This window comes from Salmo salar, chromosome 12 (assembly GCF_965601325.2).
Source record: "Salmo salar chromosome 12, fSalSal1, whole genome shotgun sequence".
Classification (NCBI taxonomy): Eukaryota; Metazoa; Chordata; class Actinopteri; order Salmoniformes; family Salmonidae; genus Salmo; species Salmo salar.
This window is the reverse complement of record NC_138302.1, coordinates 78,731,863-78,753,195: the sequence shown is the minus strand read 5'-3', so window position 1 is coordinate 78,753,195 and position 21,333 is coordinate 78,731,863. Positions and strand designations below refer to the sequence as shown.

General features: G+C 41.7%; 1 protein-coding gene across 1 annotated transcript in view; it reads left to right on the top strand.

Moving 5' to 3' along the window:
• The first annotated feature begins 461 nt into the window (after nucleotides 1-461).
• fhit (fragile histidine triad diadenosine triphosphatase) overlaps nucleotides 462-21,333 on the top strand; it is a 131,817-nt gene continuing 110,945 nt past the window's right edge. The window contains 3 exon segments of the mRNA NM_001141592.2: nucleotides 462-473; nucleotides 4,644-4,729; nucleotides 15,759-15,849. The gene's annotated coding sequence lies outside the window, so the exon portion shown is untranslated.

Below are 21,333 nucleotides of genomic sequence, written 5' to 3'. Positions count from 1 at the left end.
CCTTCCGACACACCCACTCCCCAATACTCCGGTCGCCATATTGGGCTGCAGCTACCCATACTTGTGATTGGTTGACAATAGAGCTTCACACATTGCAGGCGATGGCTGTAGGATGAAGTTGGTGAAGAGCAACAGCAGAACTTGCAGTCAAAACTTCATGACCTTTGATCACATTAATTTTGTAAAGGTCATGCAGTCGACATGTAGGCGCAAGTCGGACATTTTTTCCCCCATAATGCTACCCTCTTTGAAAGGTTGGTCACCGACTTGACAAAAGGGATCCGCTCAAACGTGCCCAATGTATGACGTTTTAGGGATTCAGAACGTACATACAAGCGCATGTGGCTACACTCATTGTGGAACTTGTAGTCACATTAACATGTTAGAGAGGCACTTCCAGCACCATTGTGCATCACCAGAACTACACTACCCATAGATCATTCGGGTTATCAAGACTGTCTCAGACACGGAAGGTGAGTGCTCCTGTCATTTTCATTTCATGCAACGAGGACGAAATAAAGCAGCTATATTGTTATACGTTTTAGCTGTATTGGTTGAATGTATTGATTTAAGAATTTTAAGCGAATGAAGATGATTAGCTAAAATATTTTATTTTTCTCGACGTTTATAATGTTTATTTGATAGGAAACATGTCAATGAATGTGCATTAGGCTACAGTCACCAGTCAGTTCAAAGATCCGACAACCTAATTGCGGAAAATAGACCTACATAATATTTCGCTGTGAGCGAAAGCAAACTACTTGCGTTCAAAACACGGATGCGTTTTTATCTAGTTAAACCTAATAGAATGGAGCTTTGCCTTGTCCACGCTACGCGGTGGTCTCTTTAACATTGTTTCATTACGGAACTGTTCATTTTAGACACATTTTTAGCGCGAAATAATGTGCCAAACAGTTTTTCAGAGAGTTACGTTTCATGGGCATGTCGTGTTATGTAAAGATCCAACATGAAATTGCAGACGGGGATTATACAACGGAAATTAATAGACAATAAGTAGGTCTATTAGATATTGCCGTTTTTTTGTATTTAACTCAACTTCATGAATTATTCTTATTTTAACCTAATAATAGTCTGATGCTGTTACCATTGTCATTACTGTCTTTTTTTGTTTAATTTTTACACTGGGGCTTGTGTCTCCTTCAACTATGCTGGTGACTGACAGCTGCAATAAGGGCCTTTTAATCATAAAGATCCACCAGAACTATGCCTGCTTTTAGTCTATCAGCATGTATGGTTATATAATGTTCCAATATGGATGATTGAAGATCTGTTCTGGCCATATTAGCCTATACTTTTCCCATGATGAATAACCAGAAAAACACTAAATCCCTCTCATCTTCTTCACTTTCAGTCTAAACTCCTCAAAAAGGCCCAGTTGGCTTCTCACTCTCGTTCAGCGTCAAACCCTGGGGATGTACACATTTTAACGATCGTGAAAACAAAGTGACAGTGTAACAGCGGCACAGTCCCACCATTCAGTGTATGGGAAGAGTCAAGAGATAATTCTGAAGTCTACACGCTTGGACATTAATGATTGTATTGTATTTTACTGGGTGTGACTGACTGATGTAGACGTTGTGTTGTGAGGCGGTGTCATTCGTAAATAAAGCTTAGTCTTTACAAAAGAAACCCAATGAACTTAGTGACCTAGGCATGGCCTATCCCTACATAACATACTGTATCCTGTCCTTACAAAGTATTTTTCATTTAACCTTTAACTATGCAAGTCATTTAAGAACAAATTATTATTTACAATGATGGCCTACACCGGCCAAACCCGGACGACGCTGGGCCATTTGTGCGCCGCCCTATGGGACTCCCAATCACGGCCGGTTGTGATACAGCTTGGATATAGACCATATATGTATAGTTCTAACACAGTACAAGTAGGCCTAGTTATTACAACTGAAACCTGTTTTCAGTTTGTCTGTACAAATGTATATTTAGTGCAAACATTAGATTTGCAATAAAGCTCGATTAAGTATGTTGAATCCTGCTCTCACTCTGGAATTACTGTTTGATGAAATTAGTCAGAAATACTGGGCTTATGAATTTGTTTACAAATGACCTTATACAACTCAGGAACAGCTATAACAGAATATATAACAGCAGCCATAACAGTGCTATAACAGCTTTAATGTAAACTCTTTTTAGCCAATTTATACCTATTTGCATGGTACACTACAAATCTATAGTGTATTCGGAAAGTAATCAGACCCCTTGAATTGTTTCACATTTTGTTACATTGCAGCCTTATTATAACGTGGATTAAATAGATTAATAGTTTTCCCCCTCATCAATCTGCACACAATACTTCATAATGACAAAGCTGAAACAGATTTTTTGATTTTTTTGCTCATTTATTAACAAATAAAAAACAGAAATATCACATTTACATAAGTATTCAGACCCTTTACTCAGGACTTTGTTGAAACACTTTTGACGGCAATTACAGCCTTGAGTCTTCTTGGGTATGACGCTACAAGCTTGGCACACCTGTATTTTGGGAGTTTCTCTCATTCTCTGCAGATCCTCTCAAGCTCTGTTAGGTTGGATGAGGAGAGTTGCTGCACAGCTTTTTCAGGTCTCTCCAGAATTGTTAGATCGGGTTCATGTCCGGGCTCTGACTGGGCCACTCAAGGACATTCAGAGACTTGTCCCAAAACCACTCCTGCATTGTATTGGCTGTGTGCTAATTTAATCAATTTTAGAATAAGACTGTAATGTAACAAAATGAATACTTTCCAAATGCACTGTATGTAATTGCTTGAACTATGCTTTAACCTTAACTAAGTTTCAACTACATTGACTACATCTGATGTACTAGACACTTCAGACACTTCACACCCTCTGACCCTCCGTTAGTCTTCTCAGACCATCCAGAGGTGGAGGTTGTGGGAACAGTGGGAGTCCAGAAGTGACCAGATGGATTTTTTAATATGCCGAATTTGATTAAATACATTTTAATGATCTGGTTCTCAGTGGTGCTGTTTAGGGATGTCACATGGCTCCTCCTTGTAATGTGGACCATCTGTCTCCTCTGCAAAAATAAATAATGAAATAAACAGAGAAATCTTCTTGTCTAACACTCACAGGACACCTACTCCTATGAACCCCTGCTGAACTAAGCAGTACACCTACTCCTATGAACCCCTGCTGAACTAAACAGTACACCTACTTGGAGCTGCAAGTTATTTGAACCCTAACCTGAAACCGATGCAAAAGAAAGGGTCCATGGCAGTATGTGCCAGGTGCTCTCCCAGATTTGGATGTGCTTGGTTTGAATTATTCTTGATGAATCATACACACACTTCGCCCACCTTAATCACAAGACAGTGCAATAATTATACATGCTACTGCATGCAGCCTTCTACTGTATATCTTCAATACTTCCTACTTAAAGGAAAAGTCATTATGATACAACATGTTGGTGACACTTTGCTTCTTGAAAGTCCAATATCTTGAGAACTTGACTGCTGACATGCAAAACATTTTTGGACTGTATCAACAGTGGACTAATGAAAAAATATATAGTTTTTGAGTTGAGCTTTCCTTTAAGCATCCTTTTGATGTTCCTGGCTCTCCATACATCCCTCTAGTTTGTCTTCACAATAGCACTTTAACATACAATAAAACCAGTGTGGATGAATATATCAGTGATACTTGTCCGCAGCTTTCCCTGGTTCCAAACTTCATTTGGAGATTTGTGGACAGGGATGCATAATGCAAGAGAACTGGCTTCAATGATACACTGTTTATTCATACCACAGCAATACTTCATTGATTGGATTCTCTTTGCTTAATGTTGAATTAAACAGCCATAGACCTGTGTTAATTTCTCTATCCTGTATTTCCCCAGCATGTCCACCGTGTATCGTGTTGTTCAGTGTGTTGTGTGCATCATTAATTGTGCCCATCTAACACACACAGAGGCTATTGTATCATGTAGAGAATGCACAGGACTATATCTATTTAGCAAGTTCTAATTAGGATTTGAAAATCACTTAAAAAAGCATTTAGGTAAAGTACTGTATATAACAGCCATGCTCCAGGATGTATTCCTGTCCTCATTGACATTCATTTAGTGTTATATAGCAGTGTTACACAATGTAGTTCTGGAAGTGGGATATGAATACAAGCATGACTCTCACTTCCTAAAGTCATAACAAAATTACATGTTCACATTGTCTTATAAAGCAACCTTGTACTGTATTCAGGTCAGTGTTCTCCCACATTGAAAGTCAAGTGACCTACAAAAACACACCGAGTTCATCCAGTCATCTCTGACTGTTCCTTGAGTCCTTGATACTTTCCTAAAAGAAGAGCAGGAGGAATAGAGAGAGTGGTGATGCTGACAGAACCAATGGCTCCTCAGGTGTGTGTGTGTGTGTGTGTGTGTGTGCGCGTGTGTGCGTGTGTGCACTCTGAGGTCAGGCTGTGTGTGTGAGGGCTGCAGAGAGAAGACCTGCCGAATGATTTTCAAAGAGAGGTCGTAAAGGTCACCACCATAGTGCGGTGGAAGGTGCCCAGACCCTCAGCAGAATATCAACTCTCCACTTCTCTTTGCATTTCTCTTCGATTTACATGGAGCCTCATGTCCGTACTGATCTCTGCCCCTGCAGGTAAAGAAAAGTGAGGTACCGTAGAAGATCAGAGAGGAGTTCACACTGCATCAAGTCTAAAAGTTGTGATCTGCTCTGCAGTCCAGGTACATTTATAGACAGGTAAGTATGATTAAACAAGACAAGCACACAGTGTACAGTATCTGACTAAACTCTTGGACAGTCTGCAGTGCAGAGGGAAAGGACAGCTGTTATGTAAAATGGCAATACATTTTGTTGTGTCTATAAATACATGAATTAAGATGGTGACATGCTATAGGGGATGACCTCACTACTGTAGCTAGGTTTCCATCCAATTAGTGACAGATTTTCATGCGAATATTCAAAAATCTGCATAAAAACAAAATCTGCATTTTGCCAGAGATGGGTTTCCATCAAATTGACCTGTTGTGAATAAAAGGCTGTGCGTAATGACAGTGTACATAAAAAATATATATATATACAGTGGGGGAAAAAAGTATTTGATCCCCTGCTGATTTTGTACGTTTGCCCACTGACAAAGAAAGGATCAGTCTATAATTGTAATGGTAGGTTTATTTGAACAGTGAGAGACAGAATAACAACAAAAATATCCAGAAAAAAAGCATGTCAGAAATGTTATAAATTGATTTGCATTTTAATGAGGGAAATAAGTATTTGACCCCCTCTCAATCAGAAAGATTTCTGGCTCCCAGGTGTCTTTTATACAGGTAATGAGCTGAGATTAGGAGCACACTCTTAAAGGGAGTGCTCCTAACCGCAGCTTGTTACCTGTAAAAAAGACACCTGTCCACAGAAGCAATCAATCAGATTCCAAACTCTCCACCATGGCCAAGACCAAAGAGCTCTCCAAGGATGTCAGGGACAAAATTGTAGACCTACACAAGGCTGGAATGGGCTTCAAGACCATCGCCAAGCAGCTTGGTGAGAAGGTGACAGCAGCTGGTGCGATTATTCGCAAATGGAAGAAACACAAAAGAACTGTCAATATCCCTCGGCCTGGGGCTCCATGCAGATCTCACCTCATGGAGTTGCAATGATCATGAGAACGGTGAGAAATCAGCCCAGAACTACACGGGAGGATCTTGTCAATGATCTCAAGACAGCTGGGACCATAGTCACCAAGAAAACAATTGGTAACACACTACGCCGTGAAGGACTGAAATCCTGCAGCGCCCGCAAGGTCCCCCTGCTCAAGAATACATATACATGCCCGTCTGAAGTTTGCCAATGAACATCTGAATGACTCAACTGGTGAAAGTGTTGTGGTCAGATGAGACCAAAATGGAGCTCTTTGACATCAACTCAACTCGCTGTGTTTTGAGGAGGAGGAATGCTGCCTATGACCCCAAGAACACCATCTCCACCGTCAAACATAGAGGTGGAAACATTATACTTTGGGGGTGTTTTTCTGCTAAGGGGACAGGACAACTTCACTGCATCAAAGGGACGATTTACGGGGCCATGTACCGTCAAATCTTGGGTGAGAACCTCCTTCCCTCAGCCAGGGCATTGAAAATGGGTCGTGGATGGGTATTCCAGCATGACAATGACCCAAAACACACGGCAAAGGCAACAAAGGAGTGGCTCAAGAAGAAGCACATTAAGGTCCTGGAGTGGCCTAGCCAGTCTCCAGACCTTAATCCCATAGAAAATCTGTGGAGGGAGCTGAAGGTTTGAGTAGCCAAACGTCAACCTCGAAACCTTAATGACTTGGAGAAGATCTGCAAAGAGGAGTGGGACAAAATACCTCCTGAGATATGTGCAAACCTGGTGGCCAACTACAAGAAACGTCTGACCTCTGTGATTGCCAACAAGGGTTTTGCCACCAAGTACTAAGTCATGTTTTGTAGAGGGGTCAAATACTTATTTCCCTCATTAAAATGCAAATCATTTGATAACATTTTTGACATGCGTTTTTCTGGAGTTTTTTGTTGTTATTCTGTCTCTCACTGTTCAAATAAACCTACTATTAAAATTATAGACTGATCATTTCTTTGTAAGTGGGCAAACATACAAAATCAGCAGGGGATCAAATACTTTTCCCCCCACTGTATGTACTTTTTACCCCTTTTTCTCCCCAATTTTGTGATATCCAATTGGTAGTTACAGTCTTGTCCCATCGCTGCAACTCCCGTACGGACTCGGGAGAGGGGAAGGTCGAGAGCCATGCGTCCACTGAAACATGACGCCGCCAAGCCGCACTGCTTCTTGACACACTGCTCGCTTAACCTGGAAGCCAGCCGCACCAATGTGTTAGAGGAAACACCGTACAGCTGGGAATCGAAGTCAACCTGCATGCGCCCGTCAGCCACAAGGAGTCGCTAGAGTGCGATGGGACAAGGACATCCCAGCCGGCCAAACCCTCCCCCTAACCCGGACGACACTGGGCCAATTGTGCATCGCCTCATGGGTCTCCCGTTCGCGACACAGCCCGGGATCGAACCTGGATCTGTAGTGACGACTCTAGCACTGCGATGCAGTGCCTTAGACCGCTGTGCCACTCAGAAGACCCACAAAATACCTTTTGCGGTTAAATTCCCATGTACCGAATAAAACATTTTTTAATGGGTTTCCATCGCATTTCCAACTCTACTGATGGTTTTGTCAACAAAAAAATGGTGCGTTATATTGCGCATGTGCCCACTCTGGTCTTGGCATGTGCGCTCTAGCCAACAGCTTGACATACAGTGTGCGTAAAAAAGCCTACGTGATGAGATTATTTTGGACAGAAGAGCGAGATTATTTGTCAAAAGGCAGCCAAGCATCGATCATCATGTCTCCATAATAAGAATCTTGATATTTATTGGAGAGGAGCATCAATCACCGCGTGCACTTTCACAACCTTGTAAAGTTCATCATAACTTATCTGTAGCCTAATAAACTGCATTATTTCCCAATGAGTCGTACTGGGTGGACCACACAACATATCATCATGTGACTCCAAGTTTACTTCCATATGATTGTTATTATATCAATATTTGTGCAGAATTGTGCAATTAATGTTACAGACACAAAAAGATCCCACCTAGCGTATTTGTTTTATAGACATTTGGAAAGTTTGCTGACAAATTTGCTGAAATTTTTTATGCAATGTGTACATTACTCGCTTAAAAAGGTTGGATGGAAACCTGGTTAATGACAGCAAAAATGTAATGAGCATAAATCAAGTCATTCATGACCTTTTGATTATTGTAAGTCAATATATGTGCTGTTGCATGGTAGAAGCCTTTAAATGTATCATCCCCTATGCTTATTGTGATGCCCTTCAACACTGCCTATCCTGTTAGTGTTGTTTCTGGTCATGTCTCAACATGGGGCTTAGTGTACGTCAACGTCAATGGCAGAGCAACAAAGGAGCGGAGCTCCAACGCATGGTGCCCAGTGGATGACATTTATCCCCACTCTGTATTTCTGCTGTTAATCCGATTGGAGACAAAGGCCTTCATTCCCAATCACATTAACCAGTTGGCATCTCTTCAGTCTCTTTCACTCTTAATCCCATTCAATGCGAGCAAAAATGTTACTTGATCTGATTGGGCACAACAGCAATCTGATACTGTAAGATAATTGGTCATATCTGATTTGGGGAAGCGGGGGAAAAGAAAACATTTAGAGGTGGGGGAAGGGGGATGGGGAAAAATAAGTGAGGGAAGTGGGTGGGTGGGAAAAGAGATAGATAGTAGGATGAGCAAAAGGAGAGTTGAGCAATGATCTGTCTGAGCAATGATGGGGCTCCTTGTTTTTTTGTTAGTCATCTTGCCTGGGGATATGAACGATTGTTGGTCAATCCTTTAAACCAGGTAGGCCTACAACTGAACTGAATTCTGGAGATGTGTGTCAGCCACTTTTAGATATATTCTTTGCCTTACCACTAAGTAAAAGGATCACCCTTCCAGAAATGAGATATGTGTTCAATTTCACCTTCTAATTTCACCTTTCAATCTCCTTTATCCTCTCTGGAAATGTGCTGCTTCAATCCTTTGACAAAGAGCTTAGCCACCCAAAGCCACCAGTGATGGGAATTGGCGTCTCTACTGTGTTACTACACACTACCCCTAGGGATCTCTTATGTGTCTCATTACCATTCACAGAAACACTATGAGAAATTGACACAGATGTGCTTACAAGTGTTAATGTCTGCCTGCATTGTTTTTATTTTGTCTCTCACTTACACTCTGTGCTGTAGACCTATAGCCTACATAATTACAAATGTTTAGGCACTGTAGGCCCCGAAAATTAAACTCTGGACCATGGTTACCAAATCATTCTTCACCTCTAATTAGGGACTGTTTTAAACCTGGGACACCAGGTGGGTGCAATTAATTATCAGGTAGAACAGAACCAGCAGTAATCCGGACCTTGTTGGGTAAGATTGGAATACCCCTGCTCAAGGCTATGCATTACTGTATATTCCAATAATTACATGTTTTGAATAATTCTCAAATTAAAGCAGTCACAGCAATGCAGAAACATTACATTCTGTGTGGCTACTGCATGATTATAGGAGTAGGAGTGCCTGTGGCACTCCAAGAACAGGGTTGTTTATACCCCTGCCATATATCCTACGGCTACTTAGAAAAAGGTGCCTACACAATAGTTGCCTACATTATTAGAAAAAGGGATCCAAAAGGTTTTTTGGCCCACATATGCTGAGCACTTGTTGGCTGCTTTTCCTTCACTCTGCGGTCCAACTCATCCCAAACCATTTCAATTGGGTTGAGGTTGGGTGCTTGTGGAGGCCAGGTCATCTGATGCAGCACTCCACCACTCTCATTCTTGGTCAAATAGCCCTTACACAGCCTGGAGGTGTGTTGGGTCATTGTCCTGTTAAAAAACAAATGATAGTCCCACTAAGCGTAAACCAGATGGGATGGTGTCGCTGCAGAATGCTGTGTTAGCCATGCTGGTTAAGTGTGCCTTGAATTCTAAATAAATCCCTGACAGTGTCACCAGCAAAGTGCCATCACACCTCCTCCTCCATACTTCACAGTGAGAACCACACATGCGGAGATCATCCGCATGGACTCATCAGACCAAAGGCCAGATTTTCACCGGTCTAATGTCAATTGCTTGTGTTTCTTTCCCCAAGCAAGTCTCTTCTTACTATTGGTGTCCTTTAGTTGTTGTCACTTTGCAGCAATTCGACAATGAAGGCCTGTTTCACGCAGTCTCCTCTGAACAGTTGATGTTGAGATGTGTCTGTTACTTGAACTCTGTGAAGCATTTATTTGGGCTGCAATCTATGGTGCAGTTAACTCTAATGAAATTATCCTCCTTTCCTTTAGCGGTCCTCATGAGAGCCAGTTTCATCATAGAGCTTGATGGTTTTTGTGACTGCACTTGAAGAAACTTTCAAAGTTCTTGAAAATGTCCGTATTGACTGACCTTCATGTCTTAAAGTAATGATGGACTGTCGTTTCTCTTTGCTTATTTGAGCTGTTCTTGCCATAATATGGACTTGGTCTTTTACCAAATGGGGCTATCTTCTGTATACCACCACTACCTTGTCACAACACAACTGATTGGCTCAAATGCATCAATATGGAAAGAAATTCCACAAATTTAATTTTAACAAAGCACACCTGTTAATTGAAATGCATTCCAGGTGACTACCTCATGAAGCTGGTTGAGAGAATGCCAAGAGTGTGCAAAGCTGTTATCAAGGCAAAGGGTGGCTACTTTGAAGAATCTCAAATCTCAAATATATATTGATTTGCGTAACACTTTTTTTGGTTACTACATAATTCCATATGTGTTATTTCATAGTGTTGATGTCTTAACTATTATTCTACAATGTAGAAAATAGTAAAAATAAAGAAAAACCCTTGAATGAGTAAGTAAGTGTGTCCAAACCTTTGACCTGGACCAGCGCTAGTGCGGACTACAGCTAGTCGGAAGTTTACAAACACATTAGCCAAATACATTTAAACTCAGTTTTTCACAATTCCTGACATTTAATCCTATAAAATTCCATGTTTTAGGTCAGTTAGGATTACCACTTAATTTCTTTCATCACAGTTCCAGTGAGTCAGAAGTTTACATACACTCAATTCGTATTTGGTAACATTGACTTTAAATTGTTTAACTTGGGTCAAATGATTTGGGTAGCCTTCCACAAGCTTCCCACAATAAGTTGGGTGAATTTTGGCCGATTCCTCCTGACAGAGCTGGTGTAACTGAGTCAAGTTTGTAGGCCTCCTTGCTCGCACACGCTTTTTGAGTTCTGCCCACAAATTTTCTATAGGATCGAGATCAGGGCTTTGTGATGGCCACCCAATACCTTGACTTTGTTGTCCTTAAGCCATTTTTCTACATTTTTACATTTTTTACATTTTATCATTTAGCAGACGCCCTTATCCATAGCGACTTACAGTAGTGAATGCATACATTTCATACATTTTTTTTCTTTTTTTTCTCCGTACTGGTCCCCCGTGGGAAGTATGCTTGGGGTCATTGTCCATTTGGAAGACCCATTTGTGACCAAGCTTTAACTTCCGGACTGATGTCTTAAGATGTTGCTATTATGTGAAGTGCACCAGTCCCTCCTGCAGCAAAGCACCCCCACAACATGATGCTGCCACCCCCGTGCTTCGGCTTGCAAGCATCCCTCTTTTTCCTCCAAACATAACGATGGTCTTTATGGCCAAACAGTTCTATTTTTGTTTCATCAGACCAGAGGACTTTTCTCTGACATTTCTCTGACACGTGCAGTTTCAAACCATAGTCTGGATTTTTTTATGGTGGTTTTGGAGCAATGGCTTCTTCCTTGCTGAGCGGCCTTTCAGGTTATGTCGATATAGGACTTGTTTTACTGTGGATTTAGATACTTTTGTACCGGTTTCCTCCACCATCTTCACAAGGTCCTTTGCTATTGTTCTGTGATTGATTTGCACTTTTAGCACCAAAGTACGTTCATCTCTAGGAGACAGAATGCATCTCCTTCCTGAGCGGTATGACGGCTGTGTGGTCCCATGGTGTTTATACTTGCGTACTATTGTTTGTACAGATGAACGTGGTACCTTCAGGCATTTGGAAATTGCTCCCAAGGATGAACCAGACTTGTGGAGGTCTACAATTATTTTCTGAGGTCTTGGCTGATTTCCTTTTCATTTTCCCATGATGTTAAGCAAAGAGGCACTGAGTTTGAAGGTAGGCCTTGAAATACATCCACAGGTACACCTCCAATTGACTCAAATTATGTCAATTAGCCTATCAGAAGCTTCTAAAGCCATGATTTTCGTTCCACATATTTATGTAATCCGTGAAAACTATGCAATACATCAAATAACTGAAATCTATGAAATAACAAACCGTGATGCAGAGGAGAAACAAACACTACTCACAAATAATCACCCACAAAATATACATATTATACCTCTGGCCCAGCGTGTTAGAGCGCGTGCGCTTTGACATTAGCAGACTAGGTGCCCTCAAAACACAACATTTGCAGCTGGATGCTTCTCACCCGCTTTGACATGAAGTGACTTAAATTGACAATAGTCTGCATTTTCAATATGTAGCCTACTATCCCAGGTTTCCAAGTAGGCTTAAAAGCCCTATAGCTCAAATGTCAGTGTTGGTTCACAGACAGCGAGAGCAGAATACCAATTGTCATTCATTAGGAAAGAAATAATGACATTTATGACGGCCAATTTTGAAACTATTAGGCTTTTTAATGCTCTTCGCATTGTTCTCACTCTGCCTCTCCTACCTCAATTATGTTATGTGTGTTGGTGTCTCAGTCCATTGCAACTTCCTAGCTCAGGCCGTCCGTCCCTTGGGAATTTATGGCGGGGAATTGATCTGTTATCATATTTGTGCATTATCTCCAGCAGCTGGTGGATATGCATGGTGCCGTGAGCAATGATAGAAAAATATTAGCCCCAGTAAATACCACGTCTTTATATCGCGTCAGAAACACCTAACCAGAAGCTATAAATACAATGGAGCCTGTCTAGCATGTACACATGTGCACATTACTTATATTTGGTCACAAGGAAAAAAGCGAGAACATCGTTATTAATTAGATGAATTGGATTATAATGCAAGTAGATTCTGGGGGGCTACTTTCTGAATCTACAGCTTTTCTACAGTAGTTTTGAAGTAAAGGACACACAACACATTAGACTGTCTGTCCTCAGTCTTGTGCTCTGATTCTTGGGTGCGAATGTGTGGATTCCCATTCACAGCTAGTATAGGAACAAGGTTTTAATCAACTGAGATGTTTACGAAACAACCTTCATCATTCATGTGACTGGAAGTTGGATCAACGTGATCCACTATCCAACGTGACTCATGCTGCCTTGGGTTGTGTTCTGTTGGTTCAAATCAAAAAGTTATCCTGCTGTTACTTCTCCTTCCATCTGTCAAAACCTTGTCATGTACAAATGGTTAAATGCTGTTGTCTTTCTGTCGTGCTACCATTGTGTATGCTAGGGCATATGTACAGAGAGATAAATATGGAAATGCATCATAATGCTTTGTGTGCCAAGAGGAATCTCACAAAGCACTTACTGTCATTGTAGAAATATACAGCAACTGGCAGTTCCTTTTATCTAATGTATTTACTACAAGCAGTAGAATCAACAAAATATTTTAATTTTGAGTTATCACATTAGCTGCTCTGTATGAATTTAATGAATGTCAGTTTGTATTTGGACGTAAAGAACACAATGTCAAATTAACTTCACTCTAAGATCTGTCCAGTGTGTCTCCCTCATTAAAAGTGATGTGTTTGTTTTTGGCTTCAGTTTTCGGATGCTATTGCAATTGAAGTTCAGGTCTTTGAGTTGTTACCCCCTCTGGGCAAGCCCGAATTAGACGAGTGGTACTAGACGGCTAGACTAATGTATAAAAGTGCTGGATTTTGTAGAGTGAGGCTTCCTCAGGTCACTGCATGTGTGAGGCCAGGGGTTTAAGTTGAAAAACCTCCAGGAGTTCATTTAGTTTTCCCTGCAGGTTTGGCTGTGAAGTGATCATCTGGTTCTGATGTCTCTTTGGGAAGTATTGGCCAGTGGTAATAAACAAGATATCTGGGCAGCGAACACCAGGACTTCTCTTTACCGATAGCCTATTTGTCCCTAGATCCAGTTGTGCTCTTTGTTGCTTTTGCATTTTCATCTACACATTTGAACTTAAATTGAGTTATTAGACTGCTGGTAGTGACTGTTTGTGAAAGTCAAATGCAATAGACAAACTTCACCTTCAAATATTCAGATTTAGATTGTTACTTCCAGCTTTACCTCTTGGGCATTGAATCGAATGGGCAACCATCATTCCCGCAGAATTACAGTTTTCCAGGTTTTCTATGATGGCAGCCCTCTAGAGATTTTGCCCCAATTGAAGTGACTTGCGGAGAAAGGTATTTATCTGGCTCTCCTGTTAACTCGAGAAGTGATCTAACATGATTCCTGTTCTACCGCTCTCGCTCCCTCTCTCTCCTGAACCTTGTTTTCTCCCTGGATGTCTGCCTTCCGTCACTTTAATCAACCCTTTTAATTACCGTCACTATCAGTCGCCCTGCGCCTCATTGTCACCTCTGGGACATTCTGCCTGCGAAGGCAAAGCAGGGGGAAACTCCTAAGGGAGTCAGAGGCTTGTGCTTGGATAATAGCAGGAGGCCTTTGCCAGTCCGTCAGCTGTATTGCCAGCTCCCATCTCTCCCTGCCCGCCGGGCAGCTCCAGAGATGTCGTGATAAATTGATGTTCGCTTCAGCTCAACTGTGCCCTCTTAAGTAGAGGAGAGACTGAGGGTATTTGGGCTTCTGTTCAATCAACACTTCCCCAATAGAATTAATCTTTTACAAGGAAAAACAAAGTTCAAGCTTGAGCCGTCTCTTTCATTAAAAATGTACGCCGAGTTGAGAGACAAAGAGAAATAGGGTCCAGGCATCCAGGGAAAGGTTACACCATCTAACAATTTATTTTGCGCATCAATTACATGTCTTTTACTCACAGGTCTTTTTATAATCTTTGTTTCTTTCCATCCCCTCTCATCACTGTTCCAGGTAGATATGAGCTATTGTTCTTGTCTCTTATTACGTCTTTAACTACCCCCTTGTAACGATGGACGTTGTGGGTGTGGAGTCAGGCGCAGGAAACAAGAGCGTTTACTATAGTGCTTTATTAGACGCACCACCAAAAAGAGTATACACCCAAAAATACAACAGGGCGTAATCAAAATACAGAGTCTCATACAAAAACACGTTCCACTACACAACACACAGTGTGAAAGAACGAAACAAGCCCGCACACAGAACAGGTGGGGAAACGGGCTTAAATACCCAACTAATTACTAAATAGAACACAGGTGCACTAAATAAAGCCAAAACCAACAGAAAAGGAAAAAGGGATCGGTGGCAGCTAGTAGACCGGTGACGACGACCGCCGAGCGCCACCCGAACAGGGAGAGGAGTGACCCTCGGCAGGAGTCGTGACACCCCTGCCTAGTCATTAACATGTTAAACAAACAGTGATATTCCAAGGTTATCTTTGCATTCCTACACATGTCCTTTCCAACATGCTTAGCTTTTTATCCAATGCCCTTATGCTTTGATCTGTCATAGAACCTCAACACAATACATACATCTTGATGCAATTTGAATTATAGAAACACTTAAGGTAGCTGAAACTAAATATTTAATCTGCCCCACTGCTGAACCAAATCCAATGTTAATTGTTTATGGCATTCATTCGGCATACCACTTGAACATTGCGACATGAGATGTCAAAAAATAGCTATACGTTACAGTTTTTGGTTTAAAATTGTCATAATGGCAATGTTTCAATTTACTTTGAAACATCTTTATTTAGAGGTATTGCAATCAATGTCAGACACCTTAAGATACATTGACAGTAAAGCATACATTCATAAACCCAAGTCCTATATCCCTTATTGAAAATAAGCATTATTATAACAGTATTATAACAGACCTCCATACAGACCAACAACCTCTGTGTTTTTTCTCACATACAGTATCTATATTCAGATCTGCAGTATCCCAATCCACGGCCAATGTGTTTACTTACAGGCATCTTTGAGTTAGTGTTTTGAGTGACAGAGGAGTATCATTAGACCGAGGCTGTCTGCAATGAAACTCATCATCTTGTAATCTTCTCCTCCTTGTGTTCCAGCCTCCATCTGTCCTTCTATCCCTCCCTCCTTCCATCCCTCCCTTCTCTAATTACCAGACCCTGGGACCGTGAGAAGCAAGCGAGGTTGAAGGTAAGTGTATTTATTGCTTCTCTTTGACAATAAAGTTGGCCTGGATCATTGATTTCCCTCCCCTGCCGTTTTTCAGGGGATGTAAGCATGTTGATTACAGATAAAGCCAACAGCAACATTTGTGTTGCTACTGTTGACTTGTTTTCTTGCTGCTGACTGTATGTAGAGAACACTGGGCTAGATAAGTTCAGCCAAGAGGTTGTTTGCTCTGCTCAATGTGTTTCTGGTCATCCTCTCTGCCTCAGCTGCCTCCTACGTAGAGTTACACAGCACTTACACAGGAGGGAGAATAATGCTTTATTTTTCTTTATTGAATCACATGTTTTAAACTAAACCAGTTTCAGTTTGTTTTGAATTACTTTTATTTGCTGATGTGAATGCTGGCGACAGCGCTGCTTTGCAAAGCCCTGTATCTTAATAGCAGGCTCTAATAGAACGTGCTCTCTCTCCCCTCACAGGAGAAATGGGAGAGATGTGGATGCATATCTGATGTTGGGGATAACAGGGAATGGAAGTTATTAATGAATAGTGTCATAGGGTGGGTGCTATAGCATGTTAAATCATCATCTGAATGGTGTGTGTTGGTGGTGCTATATGCCACTCTCCATGGCCTGTGCTAACTACTGCACAGCTGGTCTTCAATCCCCTGCCTGTCCAGAGGGAGCCATTTCTTAAACTAGCTCTGGTGGATCCAGGCCTAGCCGTGGCGCTGGGGTAGGCCCAGTTAACAGATGTTTGATTTGGACATCTGCCCCTTGCAGCAGTGTATCTTAACCTCCCTCAATGTTTTATTTGCCTAGGCCTGCAAATGAACACATCTGGCTGCAAGGCTGTTACCCTCAGGACAACTACAGATTAAAATGTACTACTTAGTCCATGAGAAACTTTAAGCAAATCAACCATTGTCATTAATGTAGTCAGAGTTATGTGCACAAGATTAGGTCTTGTACGTTGTGTTTTGCACAGCAGAACTGATTAAAAATGGGCAATAATAGCCTGTTTTACTAATCACTGATTGCTGTGGTACATTGGAGGGCTCTTGAAATGTTTACTGCAAGGGCCCTAACTGGGGTAATTATCACTCATTTAGTGCATTTTGAAATCATAATGGGCATAATAATTTTCATGCAGGAATGCCTTTCTAGGAAACATTTAACTATCACTGTAATATTTAGGGGTTTTATAGCCATAAATTACGCCTGCCCAGATTGAAAACCATCACTGCTTGATTCATATAGGCTGTAGTTTATTATTATTAGCAGAATGTGCAGCTTGGGTTAACATAGAGAGTTGGATTAAGATATGTTTGCCAATACTGTATGTGTTGGAATGTCTGTAGAAATCTCTTTCCTTTCTCCCATTCAGGAGCTCAAATAATCCTAGGGTGTTATTTTCTTTACCCAGGGACCACCAATGCTGCCTGACTAATTTTGATTAGTCTATAGTACATCCCCCTTTGGAGAGCTGCGCTCTGTCTATTGACATTAACTTGTATTGAGAAAGATGACATTGTCCAAAGCTATTATTTACCCATGCAATACATGTCAGAGACTAAGGCTAAGGATTTGTTATTATACCTCTGTTAGCGTCAGAATGTTAACTGATTATTGGTTGTGTGTGTGTTTTGCATCTGTGTTTCCGTGTGTGTTGACTGGAATGGACTGCTCCCACCTTTATTCTTGAGATGATGGGGATAATCATTTCCCCTCTGCTATGTCTGGGTAATTGCTCATGCCTGGGTGATGGGCCGGACTAATGCAACACCAACATCTGGGAATCGAGGGGGACTTTTACCCACTTGAATAACCTCTTAGACGGCAGCCTCAGTGCACCACAGTTCTGTTTGATCGCTCCAACAGGTCATGTTGACACAACCTGCCATTTCTTTATTCCTGGATTGTACTTCAAGTATATGTTTAAGAGCATGTCATGTCAGTAATAGTAGTAGATGTCCCAAAATCTAAATTCAATTTGTTATTTTTTGTAATTTAGGTAAGGACAAATTGTTCTAACGTAATGCTGCATGGAAACAGGATTCCAAGGCTCATCTATAGATCTACTCAGGCCCCAAGTACAATCTGTTATGAGAGCACTAGACATTCAACACCACTGAGAAATGGCAGTATTCCATGAATGCACCATGTTGGGTGTTTTTGATGTGGCAGAAAGTGTGTTTAGAGGTACTGTAGTGCAATGGCCGTAACAGGCATTTGAGAATATGATCAGATTCAAAATCACTTTCCGTTGTGTTATTTATCACTATAGCTTTTTGGAGTGGTAATAGATCATCTATAGACATTATTCTGTGTCATGATACATTCAGGAAAGAGATAAAGAATATCCTTGGGGACAGTCAATGGCTCTTTTTACTTCACTCAGATGTTATTATTTCAAAGTTAGTTTGGACTCTTAAGATTAGAATGCTTGACAGCTTTATGGCCGGTAATTCCACACTTATTTCAAATGGATCTCTGAAGGCTTCACTTTTATCTATTTTTTTTCTCCATTAAACCTCCCTTATAATACATTGAAAGCACATCCAAGTCATTATGTAAAACAGGAGTATGTCTTAAAGTGTAGTTATTAAAATCACCACTTTTAAGTAAAAGGAGATTAAACTTGGTTCTGGTGTCAAATAGGTGGTTTATGCATTAACGGCTGCAGCACTTAAATTACGACTAAAAGCTTTCTCCAACTCCAGCAGAAATTCAGATTTTCTATAGAAATGTCCATCGCCTAGTGAAAACAACATTTTTAACACTCTTCCAGCACATGAAATTAGAGCTGGGGGATTTAGTTTAGGTAGAGGATTTTCCAAAGAGGTTTCAGTATTTGCAGATGAGTGAACGGATAATACTGTATGTATTCAGCAATTTTGTTTTAAACTAAACCATGTGTAACTAGTAGGCTTTTACACGTGGATACTTTCAGTTTTCATTTGAAGTTCAGGGAGGCAGCCTTTACTTTCAGAGAACACCCATCTGTTCAAAAACAAGCCTACAAGTAGTCTCTTTCTGTCATGTTCTGTAACCGAGGACACCATCACATTTCTCTGCTTTCCCACTGCGAGTGCAGTTACAGTAATGCTCCTGTTCTCTGCCCAAAATACAATTATTTGTATTGGGAATAATTGTATTGAGAATGTCCAATCTGTGGCCTTTATCCTATTAACTCTGTCAATAATCCAACAGACACAGACAGAGTGTCAGGCCGAGTCAGGGAAGGACAGCGAGAAGGAGCGGGAGAGGAGAGGATGGGACATTACAGGATAATATGGCCTTGACACAGCCTTCTCACATACACACAAGTCATCTGGAGTGACTCACCAAGACTCCAGGAAGAGAAATGTCTGGCATGCAACATGAAAGCCAAGTGATACTGTACAAACACAATGACCAACCTTTGTTGGCCAGATCTGGGAAATATCAATTATTTTCAGTCAGTTCCCCTAAGCACTATTACTATGAGCAGAAGGGGTCTGGGAAAAGCACTGTACATAGACAGATTGGCTTTAGAGATAACCTTGGTTTCATGCATGTTAACATTAGAAGCCTCCTCCCTAAGTTTGTTTTATTCACTGCTTTAGCACACTCCGCCAACCCGGATGTCCTAGCTGTGTCTGAATCTTGGCTTAGGAAGTCCACCAAAAACTCTGAAATCTTCATCCCTAACTACAACGTTTTCAGACAAGATAGAACGACCAAAGGGGGCGGTGTTGCAATCTACTGCAGAGATAGCCTGCAGAGTTCTGTCCTGCTATCCAGGTCTGTACCCAAACAATTTGAACTTCTAATTTTAAAAATCCACCTCTCCAAAAACAAGTCTCTCACCGTTGCCGCCTGCTATAGACCCCCCTCGGCCCCTAGTTGTGCTCTGGACACCATATGTGAACTGATTGCCCCCCATCTATCTTCAGAGCTCGTGCTACTAGGTGACCTAAACTGGGACATGCTTAACACCCCAGCCATCCTACAATCCAAGCTTGATGCCCTCAATCTCACACAAATTATTAATGAACCCACCAGGTACAACCCCAAAGCCGCAAACAGTGGCACCCTCATAGATATCATCCTAACCAACGTGCCCTCTAAATACACCTCTGCTGTTTTCAACCAAGATCTCAGCGATCACTGCCTCATTGCCTGCACCCGTAATGGGTCAGCGGTCAAACGACCTCCACTCATCACTGTCAAACGCTCCCTGAAACATTTCAACGAGCAAGCCTTTCTAATCGACCTGGCCCTGGTATCCTGGAAGGATATTGACCTCATCCCGTCAGTAGAGGATGCCTGGTTATTTTTTAAAAATGCCTTCCTCACCATCTTAAATAAGCATGCCCCTTTCAAGAAATTTAGAACCAGGAACAGATATAGCCCTTGGTTCTCCCCAGACCTGACTGCCCTTAACCAACACAAAAATATCCTGTGGCGTTCTGCATTAGCATCGAACTGCCCCCGCGATATGCAACTTTTTAGGGAAGTTAGAAACCAATACACACAGGCAGTTAGAAACGCCAAGGCTAGCTTTTTCAAACAGAAATTCGCTTCGTGCAACTCCAACTCTAAAAAGTTCTGGGACATTGTAAAGTCCATGGAGAATAAGAACACCTCCTCCCAACTGCCCACTGCACTGAGGATAGGAAACTCTGTCACCACCGATAAGCCCACTATAATTGAGAATTTCAATAAGCATTTTTCTACGGCTGGCCATGCTTTCCACCTAACTACCCCTACTGCATTCAACAGCACTGCACCCCCCACAGCAACTCGCCCAAGCCTCCCCCATTTCTCCTTCTCCCAAATCCATTCAGCTGATGTTCTGAAAGAGCTGCAAAATCTGGACCCCTACAAATCAGCTGGGCTTGACAATCTGGACCCTTTCTTTCTAAAATTATCTGCCGAAATTATTGCAACCCCTATTACTAGCCTGTTCAACCTCTCTTTCGTGTCGTCTGAGATTCCCATAGATTGGAAAGCAGCTGCTGTCATCCCCCTCTTCAAAGGAGGTGACACTCTTGACCCAAATTGCTACAGACCTATATCCATCCTACCCTGCCTTTCTAAGGTCTTCGAAAGCCAAGTCAACAAACAGATTACCGACCATTTCGAATCCCACCGCACCCTCTCCGCTATGCAATCTGGTTTCAGAGCTGGTCATGGGTGCACCTCAGCCACGCTCAAGGTCCTAAACGACATCGTAACCGCCATCGATAAGAAACATTACTGTGCTGCCGTATTCATTGACCTGGCCAAAGCTTTTGACTCTGTTAATCACCACATCCTCATCGGCAGACTCAGTAGCCTTGGTTTCTCAAACGATTGCGTCGCCTGGTTCACCAACTACTTCTCTGACAGAGTTCAGTGTGTCAAATCGGAGGGCCTACTGTCTGGACCTCTGGCAGTCTCTATGGGGGTACCACAGGGTTCAATTCTTGGGCCAACTCTTTTCTCTGTATACATAAATGATGTCGCTCTTGCTGCTGGT